Source organism: Macaca fascicularis, chromosome 2 (genome assembly GCF_037993035.2).
Source record: "Macaca fascicularis isolate 582-1 chromosome 2, T2T-MFA8v1.1".
NCBI classification, from domain to species: Eukaryota; Metazoa; Chordata; class Mammalia; order Primates; family Cercopithecidae; genus Macaca; species Macaca fascicularis.
The window spans coordinates 144,985,925-145,011,778 of record NC_088376.1 but is presented as its reverse complement, the minus strand read 5'-3'; the positions used below and the strand labels follow the sequence as shown (position 1 = coordinate 145,011,778).

Below are 25,854 nucleotides of genomic sequence, written 5' to 3'. Positions count from 1 at the left end.
ACAGTTAAGAAACCAGCAGAAATGTATTCTTGTAAAACAGAGTGTGACTTACTTTTATGCCTAACCTTGAAATTATGATGGCAAAGCCCACAGGTGCTGAAATGGCCAAAAGCTTACTGACATTGCACCATAGAGCAGCGTGACATTTATCCCATAGGCACCTCTGATTAATTCACATAACCCTTTAACAAGTCAAGGGCCACCTTTTAAAACTGTTTTGGTAGTACAAAGTTCTTAGAATGAGGAATAATAGCTTTGCACTTCCTCATAGTGGGGTTTCAAGTCTGTCTTTGTATGTATGATCTGGAAGAATTTCTAAACTCTTCTGAGCCTCAGTTTCTTCATCTGTGAAACAGAGATGAATCTTACAAATGTTAACCAAGCTAAAATATGGAAAGTTATAAGCACAATGTCTGTTATTCAGTAACTTTCAAAGAACTTCACTTCCTTTTCTGCCACTCCTTAACCTCTCCTGGCTGCAGAAATGTGAATTGATCTTAATTAGTCAGATACTGTCTTTATTTGTGGTTAACATCAGCAGCTATGAGAAAGGATGCAGAAAGGGGAGAAGGTGACTAAAGATAAAAGGATAAAGCATACATGTAGCTTAATGTTTCCTCTTAGACATTTTATAGCACCTGGCTTTCATCTTATTCCTCATCTTTTCTCTTTCTCTCTCTCTTTTTTTTTTTTGCCAGAAGGAAGACACTATGATATTGACGTTCAGAATTCAGTAGGACAGTAGTCTTGAAAACCAGGCTATTGTCCTTCTAAGACACTGGCTAAATTATTCTTTCTTTTCTTTTAACTGATGCAGTTGGACTCATTGTTAAATCCCCTCATTGTATTGAGGAGATCAAGATTTCCAAGTTGCACAGACACAGGAGGCATCATCTACATTGTGTGCAATGGTTTTCTCCAGGGGTTGCTGTTCACGTAATATACAATTTAAATAATATTCAGGGAGATATTGCTGTTACCCATTAAAGATGGGTGAGATAAAGTAGAAGGAGCATAAGATAGGAGGGCAGTAAAAAGAAAACAAATAATTTTATCTACCCACTGGGGTGGTACAAAGAAGACAAGATCAGAGAAGAGAAGCTCATGAGGGAAACAAACATGGCTGTCCTGCTTGGAGAAGCACATTTGACAGTTTACGAAATCATGGAGGAGAGTGACTCTTGCCTTGCCACCCATTTATTCATCTGGAAGGAGACTTCCGTGTAGGTTGCACTCACACTCAGGGAGGGCAGTCACATGAAAGCAGAGGTGAGGCAGAGATTTAGTTTCCTTGGTTGCCCTTGGGTCTGATGAGGCAAAGGCATATCCAAAGCAGCTAAACACTTGGTTGGCATAGTGGGCAGAGAGGCTTCCCTTAGGGGTTCTGCTCCAAGGGCTATGAGCTAAATTCCCAGTCAGACAATCAGAGAGTGTATAGCATCAGCAAGAGCTCAAATAAAGCTGAGAAAGTCAAAAAGTATTACATGGCCTTGACTACACCCAGACAAAAGATGCTGACCATGGCTGGGCATAGTGACTCAAACCTGTAATCCCAGCACTTTGGGAGGCCAAAGCAGGAGGATTGCTTGAGCACAGGAGTTCAAGGCCAGCCTGGGATGCATAGTGAGACCTTGTCTAAAAAAAGAAAAAAAAACCAAAAACAATGCTGTCCACAGTCCTAAATGCCAGCAGGGCTAACTGCCCCAAGGTGGTCAAAGGACATTGCTTTGGAGGTCAGGGTAAGGGAGGAATCACAAGAAGAAGTATAAACACCTACTCCCCTTCTACCCAGATACCATCTTTAGCAGATAAGCAGAGATATTTGAGGTAGAGCAATCTCTGAGAGAGAGAGTAGGAAATTATATTTAAAAAATCTAAACCATTTTTAAAAGTCCTTGACTAGTTATTGGGTTAAGTTTTATTTTTTTAACTACCTATCCCCAAGTTCTGTGAATAACCTGAAAATGAGGTTGTAGAAGGCAAATAGTTACAGGCAATAGTTAAAAGTGACATTTTTCCCTCCTGTACCTAAGATGAGTGAGAATTATAGGAGAGACACTACTACCTACAAGGCATGCACAATTTACATTTGTATGACTACTAGAGTTTACAAAACATATCCAAATGTATTTTTCTTTTAGAAGGAAATTATCAAGGTAGAAAATATAGATGTTGTCAGGAGATCTTCATAAAGCAAGAGAAAGAGGAAGGTTTTTCTTGCATGAGGTTAGTTTAACATCCTTGAAATAGCAGAATAATGACTGAGATCTTGCTCTACTACATGTGGAAACGTGCCATGAAGCTACAGCAATTATATCAGTATAGTTCTGAAGTGAAAATGATGGATCAGTGAAGCAGTAGAGCCCCAAAATGCACATACATGAATAGATGGATATAAACAGTTAGGTATCCATATAGTCATCACATCTATCTATCTATCTATTCATCTATTTATATTCATATATGAATATCCTTATGTGAAAAAGTTACATTTCAAAATCAACAGGTAGTGGATGGACCATTCATTGGAGTGGATAGCTACAATAGATTACTAATTTGTGGTGAAAAATAGTATTTGATTCTTACCTGGCATATCTTCCCTAACATAATGTATTCATTTGACACACATTTATTCCAAATAAATACATGACCAGAAGGTAGAAAAAACATCTTAAAATACTAGATGAAAATAAATGTTAATTTGGAGAATGTGTACCTCTCCAGAAATAAAATAAAAATCAGAAGTAATAAAGAAATTAAATATTGGAATTGTTTAATGAAAAAAAGTTAAATTTGTCTATGGCAAGTAACACAATAAACAGCTTAAAATTAAAGACAGACAGGAGAATTATTTATAAGTATAAAGGCTAATAATAATAATAATAAAAAGGTCATATAAAATGTTGACTGGACTATATATTAGTACAACTTGTACTAATATGGGGCAATTTGGTATTAACTACTAACATTTTGATAGAGGATGGATAAGCCACACATACCCATTTATACCAAGACATTTTGAGAAAGAAGGAGGGATATTGGGGAGAGGGTATTTGTGAGAAATTAAGGATTTACATTCAGGAGAGGCTAATATTTTCTGAATGTGCTCAGTATGTATTGATTTAAACATTTCTTACTAATCGTTAGGTGCCTTTCTAGGATTTCAGCACATAGAAGAAATGTCCCTACCTATGCATACAGACATGCATAAGAACAGAAAGCGAAGTCTTGTTTATCAGGAAAAACAGCATTCATGTATTACTTACAAAAATTGAGGCCAATCTCCAAGCTCTACTGTGGAAAGAGTTCATCAGTTTCCTAGACTGAAGAAAGCTAATTGTAAGAAATACATATGTAGTATAAAAAAGTTTCATTATAAATAAGAGTAAAAATGTGCATTGTATATGTACATTTTTATGAATGTCTGTGTGTATGTGTGTGTAAATGTCTTTTTGTATGTGTATAAAATCTAGAACAATCTGCACCAATCTTGAAAAGTGGTTATGTTTGAGAAATGAAAATGGAGAGGCGAAATTTCTGCTCTAACCCTGACTTTGTTTCTTTCATTGTTTTTGTTCTTTTAAAAATAATTTACAGTGTGAAAGGGTTTGACATTTATTAAAAAAAATTAAATAACTAAACCACCTGTGTACAACAAAGCAGAATGTAATTCTATATGTTAATTAGAGTTATAATTTTAATTAGACAAAATTTGCATATATACTCAAAGATGTAGTCTTGATTGGAGGTAGGGGTGGGGGTAGTTTTTGGAAAAATTTACCAAGGTATAAATAGAAACTATACATAATGTAATTTACTTCATTTTTGTGCATTTTCTAAACTCAACAATTAATACGAGCTACTTTTTTATCCAGAAAAAGTCATTAAAATGACAAAAATCTAGGACACCTGTGCATTTTGAAATATCTCATTTTGTATCAAATATTTTGGCAGTTCTGGATTGATAACCAAGATGACACTTCAGCAAACAGGTAAGAAGGTGTCTGTCTTAGGTTGATTCCCTAGAAGCAGACTGAGATTGGGATTTATTACAGAAACTGTTTATTCCAGAAGCGCCCCAAAGGGAACCAGTAAGACACAGGGAAGCAGAAAAGAGAAAAGTGGAAGAAACTCAACAAGGGTGTGGTTTCAGGCGATGTCTTCCCAGAGTTTTCCTGTCTATTCCTGCAGGGGACCTCGAGAGCATAAATTAATCTCAGAGTTGTTCACCTCCATGCAAGGAAGTTGGACTTGCAAGTATTCTTTGACTAAGAGCCTCTGCTGGAGAAAGGGGCCAACCTGGGCAGGAAGGAAACTCCTAAGAATGCTGCAGTAGGTGGTAAAGGGATTCCAGCAGTTGAGGCAGGCTTCCTAAGAGAAATGCAGGTGCAACAGAGAAACAAAAGCAAACACAAGCCAGGAGAAGGATGCAGCCAAGGAGAAAAGGGGATTGGAGGAGATTTAGTAGAGCATCAGCAAGATCCACTGCAGAAGAAGTTTTATTTTATTTCGAAATATACCTTCATCTGTTAAAATACTGCATTGAACAAATATCTTTTCTACTTCTAACACCATAGAAAAAAAATCAAAAATTACAAGTGAACAAAATTTCAGACGCAGTAATTGTAATACAGGGAAGTTTTTAGGAATTCCCAGAAAAGCATAACAATTTAACAGCTTAAATTTAGTGAGATCAAAGTTCAAAGTTCTCAATATTTTACAGACTTAGATGTTTCTATTATAAATCAAAACAGTGATTCAGCTCCTGCATCTATTTTTCTTCAGGATTCATTTTCTTTTTCAGTGTTCAGTGTTCTTTTATACACTCTGGGAAACTCAGTAGAGAAAAAGGATACTTTTGTTTTAGAAAGATAATTTAAGTTAATTACTCCTATATTATCCTAAAGCATCCCTGGACACAAGGAAAAGAAGTGCTTTCAGGATGACTTAACACACAATTTAAACTATAGTGCAAAGGAAACAAGAAAAACAAGATGTATTCAAAGATAAAGATTAAGTACTTACTCAGAGACCCTACTGGTTGGGGTGTCACACAAACATGACTCCATTTTCCCCTACAGCATTCTTGTCTTCTTACATAATTTTTTTTTAAACTTGCGCACGTTACTTAAGCTCTCCTAATTTCAGTTCCCCCTTTGGTTTCCTGGTCAAGTTTTAACACATAGTAGGCACCCAGGAAATACTTGTTCAAAGGGCGGGCGTGGTGGCTCATGCTTGTAATCCCAGCACTTTGGAAGGCTGAGGTGGGTGAATCACTTGAAGTCAGGAGTTCAAGATCAGCCTGGAAAAACCCTGTCTCTACCAAAAATACAAAAATCAGCCAGGCATGGTGCCTGTAATGACAGCTACTTGGGAGTCTGAAACAGGAGAATGGCTTGAACCCGGGAGGTGGAGGTTGCAGTGAACCGAAATTGCGCCACTGCACTCCAGCCTGGGTGACAGAGCATTCAATATATGGATCAATATACAATATGGAGTATTAAAGATGAGCGTATTCTGGATACTACAGATGTATGGAACCACAGAGCAGAAGTCCAAATAAGAATGTCAGTCTTATTCTCTGTACTTTAGCTCATGTGGTTCTACACATCTAGAGTATCCAGAATATACTCATCTTTTTCTCTAGCCATCTTACTATTTTTCTATTGCTACATAGTGAATTACCACACATGTAGTGGCTTACAACAACACACATTTACGATCTCACAGTTTTCATGGGTCAGAAGTCCAGACATGGCTTAGCTGAGTCCTTTGAAAGGTCTCACAAGGCTATAATCAAGGTGTCAGCTGGGTGGTGTTTCTTTTTGGAGTTCAGGGTCCTGTTCCAAGCTCACATAAGAGATGGCAGAATTCAGTTACTTGCAGCTGCAGAGCTGAGGCTCTGCTTTCTTGCGGGTTGTTAGCTGGGAGCCACTCTTAGCTCCTGCAGGTTCCCATAGTCCCCTATCATGTGGCCCCTTTGTAGCCCACCTCACAGCATGACAGCTCACTTCTTCAGGGCCAGCAAGGCAGGGTCTCTCATATCATCCTTGTCTGCCCACAGTCATAGATCTATATCTATGTCGATATTTATATCTGTATCTATATTTGTATCTGTATCTACTACATGTATATATAACTTATACCTCAAGGGAGTGATATTCCATCATTTTTGCCATATTCCATGGGTTAGAAGCAAGTCTCAGGTTCTGTTCATGCTCAAGGAATAGGGATCACCAACAAGTATGACTCAACTGGGACTCCCCTTATGGTATATTTGTCACACTGTACAAGTCCTATTGGCTTCAAAGTCAAGCTCAACTCACAATCTTCTCCTTTGATCTCCTAGCACCAGACACCAGACAGGACAGAACTAAGAATTTATCTAGGGTGTTTTTTTTTTTTTCTTTTTTCTTTTTTTTTAAATCATTTGTCATGTCCTGTAACACACACACATAGGTGCAGGACTAAATGCTTAATGCTTATGGCTTCAGATCCCCTGAGGCTGGGATCTTGCAGCTATCTGCAATCTTTATCTGTCTTTTGGCACACTATCCAAATCCTCAACAATTTATGCTGTTTTCTGCTCAGACACTTAGAATCCTCACTTCTTCCCCATTTATGGGTCTTCACTCTATTTCAAACTTCAGATATATCTCGTGTCTGAAAAAAACCTTTTGGCTGTGCTTCATGCTTCTCGTCTTTGCTAACTCCTCAAACCCCTACACACGCTACTCTCTGAAACTGTCACCACAGTGATTATGCGATCCCCACGACATAGGCCAGATGTCTTCCTTACTTGAAGCACTTACCAGCACTTATATATCTCATCTTTCAACGAGTACATATGTAAAGACTAAGAATAATTTGTGTATTATTTTTTGTTTAGGTAACAAATTAAAAAATTAACATATCCCAAAATGGAAATAAAACAGATAAAATGCCAAGTGCATATTAAATAAGGCAAGCTATTTATGATGAGGTAAGGAGAGTACATAAAACTTTATTTTTAAGATGTAAAAGCAATACTAGTTTGAAACTACTTTGTTTCATTTTTAGTTTTTCTCAAAATTAATATATGTAATAAGATTCATAATTTTGTAGATAAGAGTGTGGAGCACAAAATTATGCAATACATGGGTGTTACCTACCCTCAACTGTGATGGTTTCCAAGGCTGCCTGTGGAGTCTGATACAACTGTGAAAGAAAAATAAATCTTGGGGCCCCCAAATCCCTCAGCTAAAGGGAAAAGTTAAGCTGGGAACTGCTTAGGGAAAACCAGCCTCCCGTTTTGTTCAGAGTCACCCCTCTGCTCACTCTGATTGCCTCCTTTGGAAAGGCTAATCAGAAACTCAAAAGAATGCAACCATTTGTCTCTTATCTACCTACGACCTGGAAGCCCCCTTCTCGTTTGAAGTTGTCCCGCCTTTCCAGATGGAAGCAATGTTCATCTTACACATGTCAGTTGATGTCTCATGTCTCTCTAAAATGTATAAAGTCAAGCTGTGCTCTGACAACCTTGAGCACATGTCATCAGGACCTCCTGAGGCTGTGTTACAGGCACACATCCTCAACCTTAGCAAAATAAACTTTCTAAAATAATTGAGACCTGTCTCAGATATTCAGGGTTTACACAACTAGAATCAGTCCTTGACACTAGAGAAGCTCATCTCAAATATTGATGTTCTGAAGTACTATAATTAGAATAATTGAAAATTAAATTATATCCAAGGGCAAAATAAATTCATCACAACAGGACCAGTGATGGCCAAGACCTATACAATTTGACACAGTTAATGGAAGCCTATTATTTTCTTCCATCTGCTTCAGGGGCATTAAGATTTAGTTGTAGATTTTTAAATATGCAAAAAAAATCTACATGTTGTTAACTTCACAAACTGGAAAAATATGGAGTTATTTATTCATTTGTTAACCTCACAGCAAGAGGCTATCTTGGTGCATTGATGAATGTTGGGAAGTCAAACAGGGAAGTTTCATATTCTGGTGATTCTCATTCTTTCTTGGGGACTGGAGTTTATTCAAAGCTAAGAAAGATGAAGAGGTAAATTGTCAACAAATTAGTATGCCTTGCCCAAAGAACTAAACAGGAATGAAATAATTTATTCTCAACCTTTCCATGGTTTAAGCAATATTTCTTTGTTAGCATCCATTGTTAAGTATTAAAAACTACTAATTTTTTTCACAGTGTTTTAGCATATGGTAAAGAGCATTTCTTTTTTCTTCTTTTCTTCTTTATTTCTTTTTTTGTTTTTTGACAGAGTCTTGCTCTGTCACCCAGGCTGGAGTTCAATGTCACAATTTCAGTTCACCGCAACCTCCGCCTCCCGGATTCAAGCGATTCTCATGCCTCAGCTTCCCTAGTAGCTGGAACTACAGCATAAGACACCATACCCAGCTAATTGTTGTATTTTTAGTAGAGACAGGGTTTCACCATGTTGGCCAGGCTGGTCTCGAACTCCTGACCTCAGGTGATCCACCCGCCTTGGCCTCCCAAAGTGCTGGGATTACAGGTGTGAGCCACCGTGCCTGGCCAATAGCAGCTTTTTTTTTCAATGGTCAAAGAGAAATCATTTTGTAAACATGCTACAAAACTACAGCTAACTCTTTCTGTACAGTTGAAAACATTGTTTATCAGGAAATATACGTATGCAGCTCAAAACTGTGGCAACTAATTGTATATTATATTATTTGTTTGTGTATTTAATCTATTTTGCTTTGTTCAACACACCATGAACAGAATTGATACTATACTGCTGCGTCTTAGAAGGTACATTCTTGGACCAATGTTGTCCTTAATTAAATTTAACAATGTTTTAAATGAAGTGGCCTAAACAGACACTTCCTTTGACTGCACCATTTACACAGTGACCAATTCAATTTATTTTCTAAGTTCTAATATCCAAGCCTCAAAAATAATGAGCAATCATTCTATTCAACAGAACTGATTCCATAAATAAAATAGTGAAACGTCAAACAAACGAGAGTTGTGGCATCCTTGCACCTTACCTTTTACCTACAGATATCATCATGCTTGCCCCAGCCAAGCAGATTTTAGAGGAAACTGCTCTGCTCATCTTCCTCGTGTCGGGGAGCTGGTCAGGGGTCAGGGGGCGGGGAGCATGTTTTGTACCTTGTAATGCAGCCATTTCCTGGTCTAGGCTACAGAGCTGTGGTGAACATATAATAAAAGATGAGCTATCTACAGAGTAGCAGTGTCTAAAATATGAAGTTGGCAGATCTGATCTTCTTAAGAATTTGAACTCAAAAACATAAAGAAATTAGAGAAATTAATAGTAAGAAAAGAGCACAAGGGAAGAAGAGGGAACAGAAAATACCCCTGGCCAGAAAAGGAAATTAAAAGAGAATGAAAAAATATGGGGCAGTCTGATAAGTAGGTAGTGTCAAGGAGATATGGGTACTCCCTTGACAGAATCCATGTGTGTCTTGAGGGATAAAAGCTGGTTCTTAGAATTGTTGCAGCTTCTAAAGTTTCCCGTAGATGGGAATATTGTTTTACTTTCCTGAAAATTTCTTGAATATCTGTTTCTAACTATATGACAACAAAAGCAACAAACGTGTACTTTGATACTAATATCCTGGTATGATATTCAAATTATGAAATAATCAGTACGAGATAGGCAGTGATCAACCTGAATAGATGCTGAATATAAATATCCACTACTTGCACACCCAGTGGCCTAGCTAAAACATTCACTGTACTAGCACCATGCAATGTATGTGACACTAATTCAGAGGTGGTAACATTATGCAAAGTCAGTGTGCACTGACCTTTGACTTTGCTTATCAGGGCAAAAACAGATGCTCATAAAGTTTGAAAGTAGCAACAGGATTCTAACCTGGATCTCTCTGACTTTATTATTAATTAATTAATTTATTTATTCATTTTAGAGACAGGGTCTTGCTCTGTCACCCAGGCTAGAGTGCAGTGGTGCCATCATTACTCATTGCAGCCTTGACCTTCTTGGCTCAAGGAACACTCCCACCCCAGCCTCTTGAGTAGCTGGGACTACAGTATATGCTACCGTGCTCAGCTACTTTTAAAAATTCTTGTAGAGATGGGGTCTCACTTTGTTGAGCCCAGGCTGGTCTTAAACTCCTTGTCTCAAACTATTCCTTTTTGGCCTCCTTTGGGAGTCTAAAACTCCTACTGGGAATGCAGGTGTGAGCCACCATATCTGGCCCTCTTTGACTTTAAAGCCATAATAATTCTAACTGAAGATTAGATTATACACACAGAAGTGGCTGACATTTAGTTAATGCTTAATATATATAAGACACTTGATTTGATCTTCACCAGAACTCTGTTTGCCTGGTGTTATTATTGTGCCTATTATCGAGAAAAATAAATGAAAGTTTGAAGAATTTGTTCAAGATCACACAACTGGTATAATTTGCAGTCAAGTTGTAACAACAATCTAACTCTTGAGCCAGCCACTGTATTTACTGTACTGCCCCTCAGTCTAAGATCATACTTGCTAGGTGGCCTTCAAAAATCTGACAGAAAGTAAGCAGTGGTGATAATTCAGACATGAAGGGCTCCCAGGAAAGGCTTTGTTTGTATCATTTGAAAGCTCTTCTCAGATCAAATCAATATTAACAGCCAAGTGAATAGTGAACCCAGCATGCCATTGTTACTTGTTGTAGGCTGGGGCTTCAGGCTTGTAGGACATAATATTAAGACATAATGTCACACGATGATGGCTGCCCCAAGCAGTCTCAGAGACTGAGAGTCACTAGTGACTTTAAATCACCTAGAACATTTGAATCATGATTCTAGAGAGAGCAATAAGAAGTGCAGAGCACAGAGTAAAGAGATTGTTAGAGGAGATAGCCAACAATAAACAAAATACTGGACTTCTTTGGCTTTCCCATAATAAAAAACTGCGTTTTTCCAGCAAGTTGTGTCTATGCTTTTATGAGTTAATGCAGAGAGTCTCTAAGAGTCAAGACAAAGATTGTTAGAAGATAAATATCTGTGATAAACCAGACAATGTCTTCAGTATTGATGTAGTATATAGGGATTTACTCAGATAAATTAGATGTGGAACAATGCTCCTGTGTGTAATATTATTTTTGAAACTTTTAAGGAAAAGACCAGAATCGCATGTTTCTTTCATTCTAACATTCCGTGATCACTGAGCATAGTTACTTGACAAGTATCAGATGAGCTCCTATCATCTGTGCAGGAATGTGCTGAGTTCCCAGGACAATACAGAAGTAGTAATCTACACCATGCCTGCACCAAGAAGCCCAAGTTTGATCCACTGTTACTACTCAGAGCTACTTTATGAAAACTCATGAACAGAATTCATTCATTAATTTATTCTTTCAACAGTTTGTGAGTCTCTCCTTTGTTCCATAACCATGCTACATACTAAAACGTAAAGAAAAAATAACTGATTAGTATAATATATAAAAGTGCCAATGAAAGATTCAAAATGTCTACAATGAGATCCCTGCTTTGCTAGGCTGACAAAGATGAGAATTTAGCCAAATTAAGGCTATTTTACCAGGGGCCTTTTGGAAATAAGGATAGTCTCCCTCTTGTGGCAAGTATAATGGTCCACTCTGGGCAATGCAATGGCTAGACTACAGACACTATACGCCCATTACCTTTAGAATCATGACTCTCCTATGGGGTTAGTATACCTAGACTGATTAGGTTTGATGAGGGTAGTATGAACAATGCCATCATTTATCAGAGTTAGTGGCTGAACTATCAGTGAAGCTTGAGGTGTGTTAAAAGCGGTGAGAAAGGATTAGTTTGTCAATGACTGCATTAATTTGATTTAAAGTATTCATTTGGTCAGGTTAAGTTTGTTTACTGACTACAAGTTAGGTTTGTTTATAGACTAATGTTCTCATCTTCATGCTGGCATAGAAATAGTCTCATAATCTTGTTGGTTATTGCTAATTTGACTCAATTTCTTATGCTATTTTAATCAAGCAGATATCCCTACTGTCTCATTGAATATTCAGCAATGACAGATGAAATTTTGCATGCACTTTTCCCTTCAACTGGAAAGGCATTCTATTTCTCATTCCTTCATCATAATTCTTCCCTGTTCTTGAAGCTTAATTCTATTCTTTTCTAGCAGAACTGTAGGCGTTATCAATCACATGTTCTTTGAAATTTTATTGCATTTTTTTGTTTGTATAAAGCATTTTAGACTATCCATATAGAAATATGCATGCTGTATTACAACTTTTTTTCCATATACACATGCCATAATATAACCTTTTCCCTGTGTTTATTTCTTTATTTCATAGCTAACTCACTTGCAAGTTACCGGAGAGCATGGAGTAAATCCTTTATTTCTCATGTCCTCATTGTGCCTAAGACTGTGTTTCTGTACACACATAAAAAATAGGAAATCAATGGTTCCCAATGCTGATGTGTGAACTCTTCAGGATCTGGAGGAACATTATAAATTGCTCTATTAGCTTTCTCTTCTTTAGGTTGAAAATAAAAATTGTGATGCCACTTCTACCTAGTTCATTCTTCCCAAGACTAACCTAAGTCATGGTTTCCTTACTAATTAGGCAATAATGAGGATCTTAAAAATATTGTAAGAGAAAAATATCTTAGCAATGGAATATGCTATCAGAATAGCAATAATGATAGTGCCTGAGGAAGAAAGGGAAGAAAATTTAAAGTAGGTAATTTTTGTAAATCCATATCTGTTTTTACTTTGGCCTAGAGGCAAATATTCTCTACTAATTTAACTTTTGAAAAAACTCATTAGATTATGTAGACAAAAGACCAGATGAAGAGAAATAAGTAAATGTTAGAGGAAATTCTGCCGTGTAATATTTATAGGACTTCAGCAGAGCTGTTTTTGACATTTACAAAATAACAGAATTGTACTATACAATCTTTATGATTATTTTCTGTTCTGAAATTTTATGCTGAATTAGGTCCAACTTTTAACTCTTACACAGTTGTCCCTTTGTATCCATGGGGAATTGGTTCTAGGATCTCCAAAGTTATCAAAGTCTAAGGATGCTCAAGTTCCTGATATAAAATGGATATAAACTTATATCCAAAGGTTATATGCAAATACTATGCAAAGGTTAAATAACCTTTCCTATACACTTTAAATTATCTCTAGATTACTTATAACACCTAATATGATTTGGATTTGTCCTCTCACTCAAATCTCATGTTGAAATTTAATCCCCAATGCTGGAGGTGGGACCTAGTGGGAGGTGATTAGATCATGGGGGCAGATTACCCTCGGTTGCTGTTCTCATGATAGTGAGTGGGTTTTCGTAGGATCTGGTTGTTTGAAAGTGTGTGGACCCTCCCCTCTCTCTTCCTCCGGTTCTGCCCATGTAAGGCATGCTTGCCTCCCATTCACCTTCCACTATGATTTTAAGTTTCCTGAGGCCTCCCCAGCCATGTTTCCTGTGCAGCCTGCAGAATGGTGAGCCAATTAAACCTTTTTTCTTCATAAAGTACCCAGTCTCAGGTATTTCTTTATAGCAGTGTGAGAACAGATTAATACAATACCTAATACAATATAAATGTTATGTAAATAGCTATACTGTATTTGCATTATTTTTCATTGTTGTAATGTTATTATTATTGCCTTTTTCCTAATATTTTTTGATCCCCAATTGGCTGAATCCACAAAGGCAGAACCAATGGATGAAAAGGGCTGGCTATAAATCTATGTCAATGTGGGAAAAAGGAGCTGAAAACCATGTGTTTACATTGATCATCTTTTGCTTTTTTTTTTTTTTTTTTTTTTGGTAAGTGCACTTAACAGGAAATCCATCCTCTTAACAAAATTTTTAAGTTCACAATACAGCATTGTCAACTATAGGTATCGCTACAATTTACTCATCCTGCATAACTGAAACTACACATGCATCAAACAGCAACCTCCCACTTACCCTGTCCCCAGGCCCTGGTAATCCTTCTTCTTCTGTTGTCTGTTTCTATGAGTTTTACTATTTTAGATATCTCATATAATTGAAATTATGCAATATTTATCTTTGTGTGCCTGGCTTATTTTCTTAGCAAAATGTCCTTCAGGTTCATGCATGTTGCTGCATATGACAGGATTTCCTTATTTTTAAGGTTCAATAATATTCCATTGTATGTACATACAATATTCTCTTTATTCATTCGTATGTCAATGGTCATTTAAGTTGTTTTTACATTTTGGCTATTGTGAATAATGCTTCAATAAATATGGGAATTATAGATACCTCTTCGAGATCCTGATTTCACTCTGATTATGTATCCAAAAGTTGGATTGTTAGATCTTATGGTAATTCTATTGTTCAGTTTTTTTTTTTAGGAACCTCCATAGCATTTTCCACGGTGGCTATAACAATTTTACATTCCCAAGAACTATGTAAAAGAATTCCAATTTTTTCATATTCTTGCCAACACTTTTTATCTTTTGTTTTATAACAATCTTTGATTAGCAAAATCCTTACCTAGTATTTAAAATCTTGAAGAAAAGAACCACCATTTCACTTCTTTTTCATCACCTTTCCTTATTAGTACATAGTGTTTAATAAATAAAGATAGTTTAATTTGACTTGGTTTTCTCAAAATACTTCTTAAAGTAGCAATCTCCATAATTTCTTCCACACTCTGGAGTCTAGAGCTATGGCTGTTAAGTCTAAGTTCTTGGACTAGCCTGATACTCTGGAAAAATAAATGGACTACTGAACTAAAATCTTATTGTTCAGTATTAATTTGGTTTCCTAGCTGACACTGAATGGACTCTTCTTCCAGTGGTTAGGATCTAGCCTTCTAACACCGAATCTAAATTCTGAACAACCCCTATTCCAGTAAATGGAGTTGTAGCTGTTGGCTATTGACACGTAATAAACATTCTCCACATTTAGTGGCCCAAATCAGTATCATTTATTAAGTATACAATTCTATCGATTGGCAATTTGGAATAAGAAGTCCTGCTGGTCTTGGTTAGATTTAGTCATGGATATGTGATCAGCTAAGGATGGGCTGGACAACTTCAGAAAGTATGACTACCCTTGTCCCACAGAGTCCCTTGCTCTCCAGCAAAATTCCTTGAGCTTGTTCACCTGGCAGCAGGAAGGGCTTGAACAGAGCAGGAGGAAGCAGCAAGCTCTTTTGATGTTCAGGCTTGGAACCAGCCCAATATCACTTCGGTGATACTCTGTTGGCTGAAGCAAGCCACAAGCCATGAGGCCAGCACAGACTTAATAGATGGAAAAAATGCTCCATTTCTCAATGAGAGAAGTGAAGACTCACACTGAACACAGCATAGATACAGGAAGGCAGAAATAATGGTGTCTATTTTTATAATCAGCCTTCTACGTGACATTTTTTCTTATTTTATTTCATGCCTAAAATCCTATCTTGACACCGTGTTCTGAGAGTCCAGGTTCCCCTGCAATGTTGTCATGGCTCAATCTAAATACAAGTCCATTCTCCAAAGCCAGCCTCCATGGTTTGCTTTCCTACCACCTGTGCTGGTAGTTGGCTATGTCAGTTTTGTTTTTCCTTTTATTTTCAGTTGACATGTAATAATTATACGTATTTGGGGGATATGGAGTAATATTTGGATACATGTAAATAAGGAATAATGAGCAAATCAGGGTAATTAGCATATTTATCACCTCAACCAATTACTATTTATTCGTATTGTGAACATTCAAAATCCCCTTTTCTAGCTTTTTGAAAATATACAATAAATTATAGTTAACCACATTTGTGCTACAGTACTGCAGAACACCAGAACTCATTCCTCCAACCAAGCGGTAACTTTCTATCTGTGAACCAACCTCTCCCTGTCTTCCTTTCTTCATGCCTTTCCCAGCCTCTAATACCCACAATTCTCTCTACTTCCATGAGCTCAAAATTTCCTTCTTAACTTTTGTATATAAGTGAGAACATGTAATATTTATCTTTCTGTTTCTGACTCAACTTTGTTTAACATAATATCCTCCAGGCTCATCCATGTTGAATGAGAATGGCTATTGTCAAAAAGACAAAAAAATAGCAAATGCTGGTGAGGATGCAGAGGAAAATGATTCCTTATAACGGTTGATGGGCATGTAAATTAGTACAGCCATGATGAAAAACAGTATGGAGGTTTCTTTAAAAACTATAAATGAAACTATCATACTATCCAGCAATCCCTTTACTGGGTATTTATCCAAAGAAAAGGAAATTAGTATATCAAAGGGATACTTGCACCCCCATGTTTATTGCATCCCTATTCACAACAGCTAAGATATGGAAATAGCCTGGATGTCCATCAGCAGATAAATGAGTAAAGAAAATGTATATATACACAATGGAATACTACTCAGCCACAAAAATGACTGGGATGTCAGTTTTTCATTGGATTATTTCACGTTGTGACTTCCTCTGTGTTCCTCCTACCTACCAGGTCACTAACACTCAATGAACACAATTCATTTATATTGTGCAACAGTGATTTCATTTATTCTGTGGATTTTACCCATGTCTTTTGTCTTTCTTATCATTGGATGAGACTCTGTCATCTAACTAGTAGAGGCATACATACAATAAATAAATGGTTGTAAAATGGTCTTGTCATGAAGAAAACAGGGAAGTGTAGGCAGAGAACTTAGAGGGAAAACACAAGCAATGACTAAATAGCTACAACAGAATAAAATGCAGCAGTATCTTTATTACTAAGGTTTTATTGCATTACTGCTTTCCACAGGAGGCAAATAAATCATGAGTTAGCTGGACTGATATCAGTACTGTCAACCACTATTTCCACAATAACATATGAGAGGAATAACAGCCTTGTAGTTTGATTCCTTTAGTAATTCCCAAGTCAAGGTTGAGATGAGATTATGCAGAGTGACCTGGAAATAAGAATCAAACTAGCCTATGTAAGTGCCAAACCAAAAATGCTGCTTCATGGAGTCCTTTTTTTCTCTCAAAGCCCCAAAGAATAAATGTTATCAAATACAGGTTCTTTCATTTGCAGATTGTATAGCAGTTGTCAATTTCAATATGGAAAGGTAGAGGACAGGGAGCTGTGAAAAGCAGCTCTTTCATATTTATGGATGGTTCGGGAGTCTGAACAATTCAGGTCTAATTACATTTTCATCATGGACTCACTTTATCAGAACCTTGTGACCTGAAATATGCCTGCTTAATGGATTTATTGTGGTGAACCAGAGAGTCATTTTCAGCTGGGCCAGAGAGTCATTGATACAAGCTTCAGGGATACACGTAGATTTTAAACCATTTATTATCCAATGAAGCAAATAGATTTACGGACAATTTAAAGAAGAAATCTGCTAGAGGGAGGGGTTGCAGCTTTTTTCTCTGAACAGTGATTACTGGTTGACTTGGTACCAATTCAGGGTCAAAAATGGAAAGGTAAAACTACCAAATAAAGGCCCCATCAAGAATTAAGATGGTCAAGATCATGTAGCAACACCAAAGTCAGAAAAATTAAAGCCAACGGGGAGAAACGGGAATGGAAGAAACTAACAGGGAAGGCTAGGAGCAAACGCTGACATGTGTTTCCCAGACCCCTAACATAAAAGCAAGCATTTCTCAGGCCCAAACCCTTCATGGTCACTATAGGGCTCATGGAACTCTCATGGTAGGAATGTTAGCAATTTGTTCAAATACAGATCATACTGATTTATATTAGCCACTCAACTAGTACAACCATATGGGTATACCAAAAGCAAATGAAAATCCCAAAATAGATGAAATACTTTGTAAAATTTTTTATGGTTTTCTTTTTAGACATGGATGATTATAAAAGGATGGACACTTTTCTTAAGAACTCTCTAAATTATTGATGGTTTTAATGTAGTTATTTTGTCTCTTTTTCATTTGATAATGAACAATTAGGAAAACACCAGGATTCAAAGAGAAACGAGTCTTCTCACATACCTAAACGAAAACGGTAGTATGCTCCATCGTCTTTCCATTATACACACATATGAGAATTTCTAGTTCAGGATTTTGTCAGTCTAAAACACCCAGTTTTTAGAAATAACATTATTGAACATAATCACTCAAGCCAAACCTATTCCCAACTCAGTGAAAATAAACTATTATCACAAATAAATAAGATACAATAAAACTATGAAAATAACCAAAAACTTGTTAGCAGACCATAGGAAAATGCCTTAAAATTTAAAAAAGAAATTATCGACATAATTTAAATTTCTAGTGTTCCAATCCACGTGTGTATATGGGCTAATTGATTATTATCATTTTTCAGAATCTTAATTTATTTTCCTGTTTGGCTACTGTGTGATGCAAATAAACTTCAAGGAAAAAATGATTTTGTGGTCTTTAATTCAATAGTAGGCACCAGTATCTGATTAAAATGTACTTAAGTAGAATGGTTGAGAAGGAAAGAGTCTGAAGAGGATTTCATTTGAATTATTTATTATCACCATCTGTAAAATATGTCTTTCTTACTTCTTCCTCTTTTTTCACTGTCTGAAACTGACTAATAAATCTACTGGAAATGAGATGTCTTTTGTTTCCTTGTTGGTTAAGTATTGAGTTCATGGTTGAGAGGAATTATTTACTTTCAGATCTATTATGTCCAGGTTAAAGGGTTTCAGATCCATACTGAGAAAAGCATAATGTCCTTAGTCTTTTAAAAATTGTGTTCTTTGATCAGAATGATATGAGTTTGCTTGCTTATGCATAAGAATTAGAAGGGAATGCACAAAACTGGAAATAATATATGTGTTAAAATGGTGAGATTAGTGGAAAGCCTTTCTTCTCTTTTGTCAAGTCATTTTAAAAGCAGTTGGAATATTGATTTGTCAAGAAAAATAAACTCTATTTGTAATATTCTTTAGACGTATAAAAATGATAATTCTTTTATTTCCATTGTCTTAAAGCTATAATTAAGTAATTATATCTTAAAAGAAAATGAAAACCTTGGTATTGCCATAACAAAATTTATAGGCTATACATAATGATAAATAATATAGTTGTAGGCATATACTTTTACCACATTTACCAATAAACTAGATTTCCAAAAACTGCTATAATAACAAATTCCCAAACTCTAAATATAAAAAATAGACTCCGATCCAAAAGACTTACCCTTAATTCCTATGTTACAGCCACAGGCTTAACTCTTTTACTTAGAGTCGATTAACCCCTCCAAAGTTTGTTATACCCTGTAAACTGTTTTATCTAGTTTTCCAATCCATGACAGATGATAAGCAGAGACTGAAAGGATTTGAGGAAGGAAGGTGAGTCAGGGGATAATGAAAAATGCAAGAAAAGAAATTGCTGACACTTTGGCCAGGATAAGAGAGGGCTGTATACTAAATCATTACCAAAAAAACAGCAACACCAAAAATATCTAATATTTACCAAGTGTTTCTTTTATATTCGATACCACGACCTAAGTGATTTGCATGGGCGATTTTATTCTAATCCTTGCAACAAATTAATGGGATATATACTATAATTATTTTCATTTTATATATGAGGACTCCAAGGCTCAGAGATGTTAAATAGCTTGCCCAAGGTCACAGAGTTAGCATGTTACAGAGCTGGAATTTGAACCCAGACACTGTGAAGGCTCAAAAAGCAAATGGCTAATCATACTAATGATGTAATTGTACAGGAAAGTATGTATATGTACTTAAAATTATTCATGTTTACAAAATGTAATGTATAAATGTGTGTTTCAGTTAGTAGAAAATCCATGTATGTGGCTACTTAATTCCTAATCAGTAAAGCCTTGCTATTTCTCTCCACTCTCTCACTAATTTTTACTTCTAAGCTAAAATTCAACTCCTGTTGAATAAAATTAAATGTTATATTCAACAAAATTTACTTACAGTGCCCAGTATTTCTCTTTGTAGACATTTTAAATTCTTTTAAAAATTTCCAGAAATATGATTTCGGTTCTCTCAAGGGTTTTTAATAATGTCTAAGTAGATGTTCTAGTATTAGCTCGTAAAATGCTAAGTCAAAGACTAAAGGTAATTTAGTCTTGAGAACTTTTGAAAGCGTTACATAGTTAAGTCACCTCAGGGCCATAACTATCTGCTAGTTCTATCTTATTATAGGTTTTAAAAAAACACAGTAGTGTTTTCTCTCCTCAGCCATATAAAGAAACTGGCAATAATAAAAAGCACGGTCGTGTTTGTGTAGTTGAGGGTTTTTCAAGCACTAAAGCTTTTCAACACATACTCACCTGACAGGTAAAGCTCTTTGCACATTGGTAGGTTTGTCAAAAGTTATTGCCAAGGGAACCCTTGAGTATAAGGAGTTGACTCATCTCATTGGAGTTGATTTGCTTCAAGCTTTATTGTGTAGAATGGGTAATCTTTCTAACGTGCCATTTGCTCAGAGTTTTCTGCAATATATTCCGACAATTTTGCTACTCCAAAGAGAAAACCAATTGGTTTGGACCTGGTCTGAGTATCTTTAAAAAAAGAGTGTGGGTAAAAAGACTTTCCCTAGTAGAGAAGAACATAACTCACACCCTTATAGAGAAGAGCATAACCCACATTTGGCAAAACATTCCAATTGCTAAACTAAGCATCGTTGGGAAAACAGAGCATGTTTCACTGCTGGAATCAGCATAGTTGGATATGGAAGATTGACATGTAGGTTTGTATTATTTCAACTGGGTTCAACATCTAATTGAAACAGGCATCCAAAGCCAATGAAAAATAATAAAACTTGTTCTTCAAAACAAATTCCAAGGTACATGATCTGACATTTGAGGTGGAAGGGAGGACATAAATAACAAAATTTATTGATAGTATGTGAATGGTTTTTAGCTCATAAACAGGTTTCACCCGTTTATTAGAAAAATACAAGACCTTTAAAAGTTTAAATTTGCTACCATCATTGACATTCATTTTGAGATCAAGGTGAGATATCATTACTTGTACATAGTACACAGAACTGGGCATCAGAACGACACACGCTTCCCCTTTGGAGCCTCAGGAATCTCCTCTGTAAATTGAGGAAACTGAACTAGTTTGGTGGATTAAATGCTTTTCTTAGCATTAGAAATCTTTATTTACATGTAATCTTATGTTGAAACACACACGCACTCATGCATTGATATGGTTTGACTGTGTCCCCACCCAAATCTCACTTTGAGTTGTAATGATCCCCATGTGTCAAGGGTGAGGCCAGGTGGAGATAACCGAATCGTGGGGGTGGTTACCCCCACACTGTTCTCTTGGTAGTGAACAAGTGTCAAGAGATTTGATGGCTTTATAAATTGGAGTTTCCCTACACAAGCCCTCTTGCCTGCCGCCATGTAAAATGTGACATTATTCTTCCTTTGCCTTCCATGATGCTTGTGAGGCTTCCCAAGCCATGTAGATTGAGTTAATTTAAACCACTTTTTCTTTATAAATTACCCAATCTCTGGTATGTCTTTATTAGCAGCGTAAGAACAGACTAATACATGCATACAGACAGACAGACAGACAGACAGACAGACACACACACACACACACGCACACAATTGGTTAAATTGGATCTGTGATTGAAGCAGAGTGGATTCATGGAACTCATCCCACTCTATCTTCCCCTAAACATTAAGGAAGCCTCCTAAGAAATACATGGCACAGAGGAAAACCACTAGACTGGATAACCTCAAAGGTTTATGATTCTGTCATTTTTGTTGCTGCCTGTAATATGGATCTGCTGTGAAATGAGAACCCCACATCTGCATAGAAAAAACTGTTGGCCACAAGTAACTTGTGTAAAAAAACAGGCAGTCATTTTTATTTCAGTTGCCACCTTTGAAGCACCATAACTTTGGGGATTGAATTATCCTTCTGAATCATAGTTGCAGCTAATAACTTTTAAGTCTTTTTGTTTGTTTTTCAAATTTAAGGGACTGTCACCTGTTACCACAGCATAACTTAAATTCTCTCAGGAAGGCACAAAACCCCTGAAACTAATTTATGCTTGCAGCTATACTTGCTTACAGAAACAACAGTCAGATGCCAATAACCAGGAACCACCCACAGGACAAGCTAAGCCCAGAAATGCTGCCTTCACCTGAACTTCTGCCTCAGTGCAAGACCTGACCTGATTTCTTGCCTCATTCTCATAACCAGCATTTCCATCCAATGAAGAGAAATGTACCTTGCTGGGTGCAAAAAGTGCCAATGCAAAAGAAAAATGCAAGACTGCACATACTTAACCCCTCCTGGAAGAATAAACTTTTTTCAAGGAATCCCCACCCGTGTCTCCACCTACCTGCCTAAAAGCCCTTAAAAATCCCCCTTTAATTCCAGGGAGAAGGTACTTTGAGCATTAGCTCCCCTTCTCCATTACTTGATCAATGAATGGAATTTCTGCACTGTTTTGCCAAACCTGGTCTCCTTACATTAGTGTGAAAGGCACCAGGCAGGGGGAAAAAAAAAAACATCAGGGTCAAGCGAGGTCCTTTGAGGGTCAGTTGATAATGGGACTACATGATTTTTTGTTTGTTTGTTTGTTTTGAGACCGAATCTAGTTCTGTCGCCCAGGCTGGAGGGCCCAGGCACGATATCGGCGCACTGCAAGCTCCGCCTCCCTGGTTCATGCCATTCTCCTGTCTCCTGCCTCAGCCTCCTGAGTAGCTAGGACTACAGGCGCCCACTACCACGTCTGGTTTATTTTTTGTATTTTTAGTAGAGACACGGCTTTACCGTGTTAGCCAGGACGGTCTTAATCTCCTGACCTTGTGAACCGCCCGCCTTGGCCTCCCAAAGTGCTGGGATTAAGGGCGTGAGCCACCGGGCCGGGCAAGATTTTTTGTGGTTTTTAATTCACATCAATACATTCTATTAAATTTAGTAATGTCTTCCAAGAGTTTTCTCAATGCTCTTCAGCTCAGCTTCTCCAGAACTTTCATACAAAATGAAAATAGTTTTGCTGATTATAGGTAGTAATAAGCTATAGGGAAGAGTACAGCTCTCTGGCCTGAAAAGGGATTTTTTTTTCAAAAAAAAAAACAAACATAAAACAGAAGTTGTGCCATGGGATTAGCAAACTGGATGGATATCAATTCTCATTAGATATTTATTAAAAATGCCTGGGGCTCTTTTAAAACCTACCAAGCACTCAAGCTCTGCTCACCCCAGACAAATTAAATCTGAGTCTCTGAAGGTGTTCAGGTAGATAGGTGTTCTGTTTTATTTTCTTTGCTTGTTTTTCACAGAAGTTCTAATTTTAGAATTATGTACCTTTACAAAAAGTTTCAAAGTTCGGAGAATTCTTATATACCCCATACCCAATTTCCCCTATTATTACCATCTAATATTAATAGTTTTTTGTTTTTTACAGTTAATAATTCAAAAGTCATATATTGTTATTAACTAAAGCCCATACTTGATTCAGATGTTTTTAGGTTTTTTTTAATGTCCTTTTTCTGTTCTAGGATCTCATCCCACATACCACATTACCTTTAATTATTATGTTTCCTTAAGTTCCTCTTGGCCGTAACAGTTTTTCATACTTCTTTGTTTTTGATGACCTTGACAGTTTTGAGGAGTGTTGCTCACGTACTATGTAAAATATCCCTTAATTGGGACTTGCCTGATGTCCTTTCTCATGATTAGATTGAGGTTACAGGTTTTTAGGAGGAAGACTGCAGAGAAAAAGTGCCATTCTTATCACATCACATCAGGAATAAATGACATGTACATGACATTATTGTTGATGTTGACCTTGATCACCTACTTAGCTGAGGTGGTGTTTGTCAGATTTCTTCACTGTAAGGTGCCCTTTCTTCTTTTGTATCCAGCACTTTCTAGAAGCAAGTTATTATATGCAACTCACAATTAAGGGAAGAGTAGTGATATTCCAACTCCTCGAATGGGGAAATACTTACATAAATTATTTGGAATTATTCTAATTGGGAGACTTGTCTATTCTCCCCACTTATTTATGTACGTATTCAATCATTGATTTATATCCACATGGGCTCAAAAATATTGACTTTATACCTTGGACTATACTCCAGTATTAAGCTATTTATTTTGCTGCTCAAATTGTTTCAGCTTTGACCATTGAGAACTATTTTTGTTGGCTTTTGTGTCCCCTTTATATGCTTCCATCATTTTGTTTTTTAAACACCAGCCAGGCACATCTTGTGTATTCCCTGCCCCAACCTTAGAAGCAGCCATTTCTCCAAGAAGCCCAGGTTCCTTTTATTGGAGAATGGAACTGGAAACCACTATCTGGGCACTTAGTGTGCTCACTGCTTCTGGGGTGTTAGTGGTGCTTCTAAGACTTGTCAGTAGACAGAATAGAAAATATATTGTATGTTTATTGCAGCACTATTTATGATAGAAAAGATTTGGAACCAACCCAAATGCCCATCAATGATAGACTAGATTAAAAAAAAAAAAAAAGTGGCACATACACACCATGGAATACTATGCAGCCATAAAAAAGAATGAGTGTATGTCCTTTGCAGGGACATGGATAAAAGCTAGAAGCTGTCATTCTCAGCAAACTAACACAGGAACAGACAGACAAACACTGCATATTCTCACTCATAAGTGGGAGTTGAACAATGAGAACACATGGACACAGGGAGGGGCACACCACACACTGGGGCCTATCAGGGGGTAGGGGACAAGGGAAGGGAGAGCATTAGAACAAATGCCTAAGGCATGTGGGGCTTAACACCTAGATGATGGGTTAATGGGTGCAGCAAACCACCATGACACATGTATACTTATGTAACAAACCTGCGCATTCTGCACATGCATCCCAGAACTTAAAGTAAAATAAAAAAAATTAAAAATTAAAAATAGTTTTAAAAAAGAAAATATACATTGGCACTATTAACCTCACATACATATCTACATTAAAATTAACCTGAATTCATACTGATGTTTCCTACTTGGATCCATTACTACGTGGACCATTGTACTTTTTTCCCCTTGCCCATCTATAACCTCCCACTCCAACAGTGAGAAATCTGGCACCGTTCAGCATCTATTTAAACACTTGTTCAACTCTATATACAAGTACAGTGGTTCCAGAAGTGTTAGACTGTGCTTTTGTAGGAAGTAACTTCACCAGTTAGAATGCAGTGCTTATGCACACTTCCTGTTGCCTTCAGTCTCAGTGTACTCAATTCCAAAAAACTTAGATTAGCACCTTGTTTCTCTGCCTCCTTCAGTAGGGTTATGCATACTTTTGTAATACAGTTAGATTCCCTAGTCACAGTCTACATTCCATCTTACAACCCTCTGACCTCCTTAATTGATTTTTCAAATTTACACACATTAAAGTTCAGCATTTGAGCTGTAAATTATGTGGGTTTTGACAAGTGCTTAGTATCAAATATACACCACTAAAATGTAGCAATGGTGCTTTCTGGAAGCTTACCATGATATTCTAGTGTTCATCTAGCATTAGGAACCACTAGACTTTTCTGCCAAGTTCAGGTTCAGATGTGTCCAACTTTAGTTTTTGTGTGAGCAGGATCAAGAAGACTGGTGTGTTTCTTACTGAGTAAACTGGCTAAGTTAGTTAACCTTTTTGCCCAGGTAATGTATCCTCACATGGAGTCTCACAACACCTGCCTCAAGAGTTGTTACAGGAATTAAATTGATTGATAAAGATAAAGCACAGTTTAAGTGTTGAGAAACAGTAGGTATTTAGTTAATGTTAGCCATTATTTTATTGGATGTCCTCATAGTTTCTTAACATGACTCGCAAAGAAAAAATTCAAAAAGCAAGGGCAAGAAAGCAGAGAGAAACAGAGAGAGAGAGGGAGAGAGAGAGAGAGAGAGAGAGAGAGAGATCTTTTCCTTTTGCTTTCTGACTTTCATGCATTCTAGATTAGA

At 36.8% G+C, this 25,854-nt stretch overlaps 1 long non-coding RNA gene across 2 annotated transcripts in view; it reads left to right on the top strand.

Moving 5' to 3' along the window:
- The window catches only part of LOC107128968 (uncharacterized), a 165,450-nt gene that overhangs the window by 56,215 nt on the left and 83,381 nt on the right, over positions 1–25,854 (top strand). Inside the window, exons 3-4 of one of the 2 annotated variants that reach the window (XR_001488859.3) lie at positions 6,890–6,982; positions 12,313–12,526. The exons of the other annotated variant lie outside the window; for it this stretch is intronic. This is a non-coding gene — a long non-coding RNA (uncharacterized lncRNA). Of the gene's footprint in view, positions 1–6,889; positions 6,983–12,312; positions 12,527–25,854 lie in introns of those variants that run through there. 2 annotated transcript variants of the gene reach the window in all.